This window comes from Meles meles, chromosome 9 (genome assembly GCF_922984935.1).
Source record: "Meles meles chromosome 9, mMelMel3.1 paternal haplotype, whole genome shotgun sequence".
NCBI classification, from domain to species: Eukaryota; Metazoa; Chordata; class Mammalia; order Carnivora; family Mustelidae; genus Meles; species Meles meles.
Genome location: NC_060074.1, coordinates 24,589,886 through 24,601,976, shown reverse-complemented (window position 1 = coordinate 24,601,976; position 12,091 = coordinate 24,589,886). Strand labels below are relative to the sequence as shown.

The following is a 12,091-nucleotide window of genomic DNA, read 5'->3' as shown; positions in this document are numbered from 1 at the left end:
AATTGCTCCCCAAACCACAAGATACCTAGGAATAATCCAAACCAAAGAGGCAAAGAATCTGTACTCAAGAAACTATAAAGTACTCATGAAAGGAATTGAAGAAGACACAATGAAAGGAAAAATGTTCCATGCTCATGGATTGGAAGACTAAATATTGTGAAAATGCCTATGCTACCTAAAGTAATCTACACATTTAATGCAATCTCTATCAAAATACCACCAATTTTTTCCAAGGAAATGGAAGAAATAATCCTAAAATTTATACGAAACAAGAAAAGACCCCAAATAGCCAGAGGAATGTTGAAAAAGAAAACAAAGTTGGTGGCATCACAATTCCAGGCTTCAAGCTTTATTACAAAGCTGTCATCATCAAGACAGCATGGTACTGTCACAAAAACAGACACATAGATCAATGGAACAGATTTAGAGTCCAGAAAAGGACCCTCAATCCTATTGTCAACTAATCTTCGACAAAGCAGGAAAGAATGTTGAATGGAAAAAAGACAGTCTCTTCAACAAATGGTGTTGGAAAAATTGGACAGCCCCATGCAGAAGAATGAAACTGGACCATTTCCTTACATATACAAAAATAGACTCAAAATGGATGAAAGACCTCAATGTGGGACAGGAATCCATCAAAATCCTTGAGGAGAACACAGGCGGAAACCTCTTTGACCTCAGCTACAGCAACACCTTCTTGAAACATTGCCAAAGACAAGGGATGCAAGGGAAAAATGAACTTTTGGGACTTCATGAAGATCAAAATCTTTTGCACAGCAAAGGAAACAGTCAACAAAACCAAAAGCCAACTGACAGAATGGGAGAAGATATTCATAAATGACATATCAGATAAAGGGCTAGTATCCAAACTCTATAAAGAAGTCATAAAACTCAACCCCCAAAGAACAAACAATCCAATCAAGGAATAGGCCAAAGACATGAACAGATATTTCTGCAATGAAGACATCCAGATGGCTCACAGACACATGAAAAATTGTTCAACATCACTGGACATCAGGGAAATACAAATCAAAACCACAATGAGATACCACCTCACACCAGTCAGAATGGCTAAAATTAAGAAGTCAGGAAATGAGAGATGTTGGCGAGGATGTAGAGAAAGGGGAACCCTCCTACACTGTTGGTGGGAATGAAAGCTGGTGCAGCCACTCTGGAAAACAGCATGGAAATTCCTCAAAAAGTTGAAAACAGAGCTACCCTGTGACCCAGCAATTGCACTACTGGCTACTTATCCTAAAGATATAAATGTAGTGATCCGAAGGGACACATGCACCCAAATGTGTATAGCAGCATTGTGCACAATAGCCAAACTATGGAAAGAACCTAGATGTCCATCAACAGATGAATGGATAAAGAAGATTCGGTAAATACATACAATAGAATACAATGCAGCAATCAAAAGAAATGAAATCTTGCCATTTTCAACAGTGTGGATGAATCTAGAGGGTATTTATGCTGAGCGAAATGAGTCAATCAGATAATGATAATTATCATATGATCTCTCTGATATGAGGAATTTGAGAGGTGGATGGGGGACTTGGGGGGTAGGGAAGGAAAAAATGAAACATGATGGGACTGGGGAGGGAGACAAACCATAAGAGACTCTTAATCTCACAAAACAAACTGAGGTTTGCTGGGTGGTGTGGGGTGGGTAGGTAGAGGGTGGTTGGGTTATGGACATTGGGGAGTGTATGTGCTATGGTGAGTGCTGTGAAATGTGGAAGACTAATGATTCACAGACCCATACCCCTGGGGCAAATAATACATTACATATTAATAAAAATAATTTATAAAAATTTTTAAAAATAAAATAAAAAGGAAAAAAATAAAATATTGCTTTCTGTTTGGATTTAAATACTGCTGTGAACACAAGTCATATTATGATGTTTTAGTCATTTATGAGATATAAAGGAAGGCATCCATTTCCTCAATGGAAGGTATGGGCAGGAAAGGAGTTGGGAGGATAAAAACTCTAAACAGGTGAAATATTAGAGTCAGAAGGAGTGGCATCAAGTTTTTGCTTCTATTTTTTTATTTATTAAATTAAGGCAGTGTCTTATATCCATTACTGCTATTTATCAGAAGAAAATTATTTCTCAGTAAGTGATAAGGACAAAATATTATATAGAATTCCTCAATGTTTTTTTCTCCCTCCCCATAAGGGAAAAGTCTTGGGCAAAGGCCAACAGATTGCTTCGCATAAGAAAATGGGATTCACCAAAGAAAGGAAATGTTAACTCTGAGGATAGAAGGCTTAGCTGATGGGGGAATCAAGGGGAAGCCAAACTAATGGAGGATCCTTAAGTTTTGCTGCATGTTATCTAATGCATACGATTTCATTCGTGTTGTCACCTCTTCAAGGGGCAATTCTGCAGAACCCTACATTAATTTTCAGAGCTTTTTAGAATGACAATGTCCTGAGATGGGTGTTCAGCCAGGAACAAAAAGGCCTTTATGTGGGTTACAATAAGTATCATATTGTACATGATATATATTGGTTGATAATGAGTCATTATGAGAAACTACCCTTTACTCTTACATATATAATTGTTAACTTTTGTATTAGAATCCATGATTGCCTATCTATCAACTAGTAGGGTATTATAGGACTAATTCTCTGAAAGAACAGAATATGGTGGTCATCTTTAAGGAAACTAAATACAATTATTAGACTTCAGAACATGAGTTAGAAAAGAAAAAAATGTAATAGTATATAAATTATTCTCCATTGAAAATGTACAAGGAAGTATATGCCTTCCCCCGTTCTGAAATCGAAATTTAATGGGCATTTCCCAAGATGTCTGAAATTTTTCAAAGAACAAATGAGTAGTTTGGATCTATCTTAGCAAAGGAACAGATTTAAGAAGACTCTATTTGAACGCAACATCAGATGCCACATGGCTGAATAAATATTAGGTCCAGAAAATTTATAAATATATATTATATATATTATTAACATAATACATATATAATGTTAATATATAAAATCAAGGATGTGTGTGTGTGTGTGTGTGTGTGTGTGTGTGTGTGTGTGTGATATGTTAAACAGAGAAAAATGGGCAGAGGCTTGGAGTCAGAAAAACTGGACACCTCAAAGGATATCCTATAGGTAGGCTAACTTGGATTTTGTGGACATAACATCACATGTAAAAGAACCTCTCAGCAAAAGTTTTGGGTAGGTGGGAGGTGGGGTGAGGAAAGGTCCTATAGGAACTGAATAGCAGCTAATGCTAAGTCAAATATACTCTCAAAAGGCATGAGGTTCACAAGTAACTCCTAGGTTAAATAACCAAAAGCCTCAGGCAAAGTCCCTCAGATGGAGTGAGTAAAGGAGCAGGAGCCAGCATGACTAGAATGCTGTTTTAAGTAGTAAATTAGAAATTTGATTCTAATATTCATAGGATCCTAGATTTGTACCTTTTTGTACAATCACTTTTATATGTTTGGGTTCATTGTATTCTCTTTGTTTCTTTGTATAAAGACCCCATTGTTGGTTTTTAAAACATCCCCCTTTCCTCTCTGTTGGGCGATGATGGGGAGATAGACACATGTACACAGACACACACACAATCTTTTTTTTTTTTTTTTAAAGTAGCTATACTTGTGTTACTTAGTCCTCAGGACTCAGGAGAAGTTAACCCCACCCTGGACTCCAGAGAAGAAACATGAGTAGACTAAGCCGGTCATGGCAAATTCATCCTTCTTGGTAGTGCTTAGTTCAGTTTTCCTGATGTAAGGCAGATGATCCATCCAGGGAAAAATTTTTATTTCCTAATTGGAGGAGATAGCTCCTTAACCTCCCTGTCATATTAACAAGTTAGATGTTGCTTTAGTTGTGGATGACTGCCATCTTCTAACCATGAAGACCAAAGCCAACATATAAAAGAGGGCAGAACTGAACATATCATAAGAATAGAAGTGCTGTCGTGAATGACTGAAAAATCTTATGAAAGCTAAAAGTTTCTTATTGTTTAGTCTATTTTAAGTCAGGTTTATTATAATTTGCAGCTAACACCATCATAAATGACATATACCTGAATACAAAATGTAGAATTGAGGAAAGATTTGCTTTAAGTGTATTATTATTGCTCTTGTCTTTTAAGAAGTATATATATATAGTAGAAATTAATAAAGACTGCATGGAGAAAGCTTAAAAAGAGAGAAAAAGGGTGCCTGGGTGGCTCGGTTGGTTAAGTGACTGCCTTCAGCTCAGGTCATGGTCCCGGAGTCCCAGGATCAAGTCCCATGTCAAGCTCTGAGCTCCATGGGGAGTCTGCTTCTCCCCCTGATCTTCTCCCCTCTCATGCTCTTTTTCACTCTCTCTCTCAGATAAAGAAAATCTTTTTTAAAAAAAATTTAAAAAGAGAGAGAGAAAAATGGTGAGAACATAAGTTCTCTAAAAAACATTAAGTAAAAAATAGAGTACCTTTTCAATTTGAGAAAAAAAATTAGGAGAGTTGGGATGGAGGAAAGTTTAAGTAGATGGAGACATTTATGCAGTTAGAGTGGTAAGTTGATTACATTCACTGAAGATGAGTTTTATGTTATTTGGAAAGAAGTATGTAAATTGACAGGATGAGAGTAAAATGACATATGGTGGCTGTGTAATTAGTTACAGAGAGCAGACATGTTTTGAAATTTATGGGACAGAGAAGAGGGAAAATGACTATGGGGACAGAGAAGGCTTGCTGAGAAACACTGTGGACAAGACACCGGAGACCATTAATTACTATTAATTCTTGACTTTTCCAATTACATAAGAAAAATTACTTGGGGGGAGGGGGTGCCTGGGTGGCTCAGTCGTTAAGCTTCTGCCTTCAGCTCAGGTCATGATCCCAGAGTCCTGGGATCAAGTCCTACATCGGGGTCCCTGCTTGTTGGGAAGCCTGCTTCTCCCTCTCCCACTCCCCCTGCTTGTGTTACTGTTCTCGCTATCTCTCTCTCTGTCAAATAAATAAATAAAGTCTTAAAAAAAAAGGAAGAAGAAAAGAAAAACTACTTGGTAGAGAGCTAAATTAATGCAGTCGGATCAATGGGGACAAAGAGTGAGGATAGTGGCAGAGGCTGGATGAAGTGCTGAAGTGATGAGACATTAATTTATTTAGGGACAAAAGAGAAGGTATGAAAAAATAAGCATATCGAGGAAAAGAAAACATATATAATAATCAGTAGCAAGCTCTTATCATGTGGTCAGAGGATTGGTTACTAAGACATATGACAAAACCTAGGGTATAGTTATTGGAGCAGATGGATGAAGAGATAATACAGATAGATCTAAATGTTAGGGTCGACATGGTTAGTTGCAAAGCATGTTGCATACTTCTTTTGGGAAGTGAAAGGAATAAAGATGTTTGCCTCTATCATAAATAATAGAAGGACATCTAACTTTATTGAGTCTATTTCTTAAGTCCTTCCTCCCCCCATTTTTCTTTCCTCACTGTCAGGAATTCAGGTACCACTTCTCAAAATAGTCAATGTAAGAAAAAAAAAGTCTTAACAGCGACTTTCTTATTTTAACTGTAGTTAATTATATACTTTAAACTAAAAAATCAGCCTCTGATTGAAGACTTTAAGTACCTTTTGGAAATGACAGTAATCATGTGAGCTGATAATACAGGTATCTATACAATTCTCAACCAGTATCATGGTATTTAAAAGTATAACATTTTAATATCAGTGTAACAATCATCCTATTTAAATTTTTTCTCACTACTCATCAGTAACAGGATTATACACGTGATATTTAGAGTGTTTTGGTATAGCCAGCACCTTTGCCAGGAAATTGATTATAATCTCAAGAGCAAAACTAAAAAGCTAGACTTTCAAGGATTCTTATGCTTTGTTCTTCAGGAAAAAGGCATTTTAGAGTATAATTAGAGTCGTTGTAGAAAACTTGGAGTGAAATTGAATTAGGTACAATTGGAGTACAATTAAATTATGCTTAAAAACTGGCCACTTGGTTAAGAACCATGGGACTATTTGGTTTAGCACAATGTTAGAAATGTTTTTTAGTAGGAAAAATAGCACTGCCCTTAGGATTTTTTTTTCAAATGGTACAAATACAAAAATAAAACATGGTATAATGTTCTTAACTGTGAAGCAACAAAACTATGAAGTTTTATTAACTAAGTTTCATATTTTTCTAAAATTAAATCAGTTGCTTTTGTTTTGCTCTTTTTCTAAATCTTACACAAACCCAAATTTACCTTTTTTCCACTTATTATAGATCCATTTAAAAATACCTCATTCTGGAAAACTGATGTTTCTTTCTTTTTTTTGTTTAAGATTTTATTTATTTATTTGACAGAGAGATCACAAGTAGGCAGAGAGGCAGGCAGAGAGAGAGAGAGGGGGAAGCAGGCTCTCCACCAAGCAGAGAGCCGGATGCGGGGCTCAATCCCAGAATCCTGGGATCATGACCTGAGCCGAAGGCAGAGGCTTTAACTCACTGAGCCACCTAGGCACCCCAGGAAAACTGATGTTCCTTAAGATTATGGTAATGATGTTATTTGGAACATTTATAAATCACATAAGAATTATGTTGTGATTTTGAGGGCTTCTGAATGTTAGAAAGAGAAGGAAAGTGCTATGAGATCTCCTTTCTTTGGGAGTCTCTAGATTTAAAATATATATATTTCTATACTCCAGCCTTTAAGCTTAATGTTTATAAAAATGTCTAATATCTTTCTTGTCTTAATCTCCTGGCAAATGAAAGGAGAATAAAACAATAAAAGGTTGGTTTTTTTTTATCATTTTACCTCCACAATTTTCAAAAATTAGATATGCAAAAAATATTGCTTTGTCCTAAGCCTTGTATTCATTTTCTATTGTTTCTATAGAAAATTGCCATGATGTAGTGGCTTAAAACTACACATCTGATGTGAATGTCATGAACAAAAATTGAGGGGCCACAGAGCTACATTTCTTTCTGGAAGCTCTAAGGAAGAATCCACTTCCTTGTTTTTTCTGGCTTCTAGTGGTCACCTAAATTTGTTGGCTGGTGATCTCCATATTTAAAGCCAGTCTTATTGCATTCCTCTGATTATTCTTCTTTAATACCACCTTCTTTCATCAGCAACAAGGAAAATTTCTCTACTTCTAAGGACTCATATGATTAGAAGGGCCCATTAGATCACACAATATAATCCCCCTAACTGAAGGCCCTTAAACTGAATCTTATCTACAAAAATTCTTTTGCTATGTAAGGTAACATACTCATAGGCTCCAGGGATTAGGATGTAGACATCTTTGAGGTAGAGGAAGGGATTACTTTGGGCCTCAGTCCTTGCATTATACAAAACTACACCCAGAATAACTTATAATGCTTTATGTATATATTATTATTTAATAATTTGTAAACCTTACACTTACACCAGTGTAGTAATATAAAAAAAGAAAGCAGCTAACACAGCTGTTTTGAACTAATTTATTGGAGGTTTACTAAAAATCCTCAGCTGTGGAAATTTGACTAAAGATTTGTAGTTGGTGTTCCTTAGCTGTGATAGTATACCCAGATATGAACAAAAAATTGCAGATTCCTCTTAATAAATCTAAGTCAAAGGTGAACTTTTCAAAAGGTCTTTAAAAAATGACTTCTATATCCAAAGATATAGAAAGTGGTAAGAACACTTCAATCTCATTCCTATAACAGCAAAATACAAGATGACTTGTATTAAATCAGAATTGTATAAAATCAGAATTTATAAAGCCATTAGAGAACTGAAGATGCAAAGAAAAGTAATATGATAAGGTCTAAAATGTAGAGTCCAATCTAGAAGAGAAAAGACTTGTGCACTTGCATGCTTAGCAGAGTAGCAAAGAAAAAGTTTAAGATGTGGGCAAGAAGAAAACAGTTGAACAAAGAGAATCCAAATACACTCAGAAACTCTTTTCCATAGGCCTTCATAAGAGTATTTGGGGAAAAGACGGGATTACAGAGATCTACTCCAAGGTATAGTTGTATAGAGCCTACTGAACACGGGGAGCTAAACAGATCTAGCAATTTGTATCTCATGCACATACTTGAAAAACTTGCAATTCTGCTCTTAAATAATTTGAAGTCAGAGGAGAAGTGAATCCTACTAAAGTTTGAACGAAGCCAGCTGCAGATCAAATACAGACTAGAGTGACTCAGCCTATCACACTAGTAGCCTCAAGTAAGATAGGCTATGTCCTTTCCTGGAGATAAGTATTATTTACTTAAGTATCTACTGCTCTTTTACATAAAATGTCTGTTATATAATGTTAAAATGATGGCACAGGAGAAGAAGCAAGAAAATGCAACTGTCTTCATTAATATGAAATCATACTGGAGTAGCATAAACCCCTAGCCCAATGTGACTGCCATTGTTTGGGAAGATGCCCATATGAAGACAGAGAAACAGGGAAAATGCTATGTGAAGACAGGGTTGGAGTGATACATCAGCAAGTTAAGGAACTCCAAAGATTTTGGCAAACCACAAGAAGCTAGTGAAGGCAAGAGAGGATTCCTTTCCAGGTTTCAGGGGGAGTATGGCCCTGCTTATACCTTGATTTCAGCCTTCTAGGTTCCAGAACTTTAAGAAAATAATTTTCTCTTGTTTTAAGTCACCCTGTTTATCATATCTTGTTACAATAGCATTAGGAAACTAAAGAGTAACCAATGATCAAAAGAGAAAATAAGAGGAAGAGACCAAAAAAAAAAAAAAAACAACCCCATATGTTAGAATTATATTCTGTGCCAAATAAATAACTATGAAAAACATAGTGTATGTTTTTCATGTACAGTATATTCTGGTTGAAAAAGTGAACAACAGGAACAAATGGGTAGAGGCTTTCAATAGAGAAATAGAAAATATACAAACTAGCTAAACAAACAAGCTAAAAGAAAATATTTAAAACATAAAATATGATAATGGAAATGACAATTCTTTTAGTTGGTGTAAACCAGAAATGAAAGATTAAAGAGTCAGTAAACTGGAAACAAGTCAATAGAAATTATTCGAATTACACAAAAAGAAACACTATTTCCAGGCAAAGGTAGACTGCCGCTAAGAGATGAATACGAGCAAAACATCCGCTTCTGGAAGATTATAGAAACTCTCTCCCACAGAAGTTTTCTCACAGATTCAGGGCAGATGACATACAGAAAGAATTAAGGTAACTGTGGTTCATATGTTAGAGGCCTAAACTGAAGGAAATGAACACGCTTGAACAGATGTGAAACTTTAGCATAATAAGGGAAAATATAAAAAGGAGTCAAAAATGCTAAAAATGAAAAATACAACATCAGAAGAGAATTTCTTTGAAAGACTTACAATAAGACTAGACACATTAGAGAAAAGAATCAGTGATTTTTAAAACTGACTCATAGAAATCATCTGAACTGAAACACAAGGAGTTATACCATAAAAACACTAATTGAAAAAAAGGTCTATGTGGCTATTGTAATATCATACTAAATTGACTTGAGAAGAAAGAATATTATCAAATGCAAAGAGAAACATTATATATGATAAAAAAGGGCATTATTCAAGACACGAAAATCTTATGTGTATGTACGTTTACCCTTATATAGTACTACACAAAAATTAAAGTAAAAAGGATCATAGATCTAAATATAAATCTACAGCTATAAAAGTTATTGAAAAAACTAAAGGAGATCTTTGTGACCACAGTTAGGAAAGTTATTTTTAGGTTGGATTCCAAAAACACAAGCCATAAAAGAAATATTTGATTTTGTCAAAATGAAAGACTTTTTAAAGAAAATATACTGTTAAGAAAATATAAAGACAAAAGACATATTAGAAAACTTATTTTCAAAACATAGAAATAATTTTACATTAATAATAAAAGGCAAACAACTCAATAAAAAGGCATAAATTTAGAACAGAGACTTACACCACAAAAATATATATATGTGTGTGTGTATATATACGTGTGTATATATATTTATATATATATATGTGTATATATAAATATATATACACACACACAAACAAAAGAAAACAAAAACCACAGAAAAAGATCAACATCATTAGTCAAAGAAAAATGAATACAAATAAAAACAAAAATAAGATACTGCTACACACCCTCAAGAATGACAAGATTTCTTTTTAAAGCTTAAGATATCATGTACTCACTGATAAGGATATTGAGCAAATAAAAATCTCATATATTGCTGGTAGGAATAAAAATTTATATAGTGATTCTAAAAGATAATTTGGCAGTTTATTATAGAGTGAAACACAGTATATGACCCAACAATCACTCAATGTACATACATAAATAAAACTAAAATATATGTCCAAACAGGGATTTTAGAAAAATGTTTATATTATCTTTATTCATAATAGTCCCATATTGAAACAAACCAAATATCCATTAACTACTAGGATTACAAACAACTTGCAATGAGTTTTTGTTCAACAATAAGAAAGAATAAACTGTTACATATGCAACACTCTAAATGAACCTAAAAATAATTGCGCCAAGTGAAAGAAGCCAGACACAAATCTACATACTATGTGATCTCCTTTAGAACATTCAGGAAGATGAAAAATAAATATATAGAGAGTCAGTAGGCCTGTAGTTTTTAGAAGCAGAGGTATGTGGGAGGGGACTGACTACCAATGGCTACAAAACACATTTGGAAATGTTGAAATGTTCCTTATCTTGGTTGTAGTTGTCACAACTCATTGAATTCATTGAAAAAGTGAATTTTACTGTATGTAAATTTATACTTCATTGTATTTATTAAAAAAGAATAAAAAATCCCAAAAGAAAACTCTAGGCCCAGGTCACTTCAGCAATAAACTATATCATACACCCAAAAATATTATATTACCAATGTAATGAAAGATCTTTCAGGAAAAACAGGATGATGGAACAATTCCCAACTCATTTTATGAAGTCATATAACCCTGATATCAAAACTAATAATATTAAAAGAAAATTATAGACCAATAATCTTCATGAACATGGACACAAAAACCTTTAGCAAAATAGTAACAGATTAAATCTAGCAATATAAAAAGTACACTAAATACATCATGACCATGTGAAGTTATCTACTAATGCAAGTTTAGTTTTTCACATGAAAAGCAATTTATTTAACTAAAATAACAAAACGATTTCATATGATCACTACAGAAGATGAAGCAGCATATTATATAACATAATTCAATATAATTCTTATTTTAAAAACAGTTCTGGAATTTCTAGCCAAAATAGGAAGTCAAGAAAAAGAAATAAAATCAAAAATATTGGAAAAGAAGATATAAAGCTCTCTGTATTTGCAGATGACAATATTATATACATAGGAAATTCTGAGAAATCATCCTCAACAGTTAATTAATTAATTCAATTAATTCAACAGTTAGAATTAATAAAAATTCATCACAACTCTAAACAAAGTCAATAACAAATGTCAGTGTATTTCTATATATTGTCAACAATCGAAAAGATAAAAAATTTAACCCCAAAAGAGCATCAGAAAATTAGTAAGCATAAATTTAGTGATAAATGTGCAAAACCACTATAATGAAATACGGAAATCTACTGAGAAGAATTCAAGAAGTCCTCAAATAAACATTAATACGTATCATGCTCATGAGTTAGAAGACATATTTCTAAGATGTCAACTTTCCTCAAATTGCATACAGATTCAACTCAATCCTAAAATGTCAACTTTCCTCAAATTGCATACAGATTCAACTCAATCCTAATCAAAACTCCAGTAGAATTTTTTTTTTTTTACTTAATAGAAATTGGCAAGTTGATCCTAAAATTGGAGGATTTAATCTATGAGAGAGACATCAGCACTTACTATAAAAGCTACACACACTAGAAATGTGTGTCTTGGTAAAAGGATAAACTAACATTAAATGGGTCAGAAATAGTTCCATGCATATAGTCAAATGGTTTTCAACAAGGGTATTCAAACAGTTCAATAAAGGAGAGAAAGTCTTTCCTATTGCTAGAATAACTGAACTTTCATTTTTCATATGAAAAAATATGAACCTCACCTCTTATCTGAAACACAAAATGAACTTGAAATGAACTATAAACCTAAATATAAAAGCTAAAAATT

General features: G+C 33.8%; 1 protein-coding gene across 1 annotated transcript in view; it reads right to left on the bottom strand.

Annotated features, from left to right (window-relative positions):
* The window catches only part of SPAG16 (sperm associated antigen 16), a 1,085,475-nt gene that overhangs the window by 637,513 nt on the left and 435,871 nt on the right, over positions 1-12,091 (bottom strand). The window lies entirely within an intron of this gene.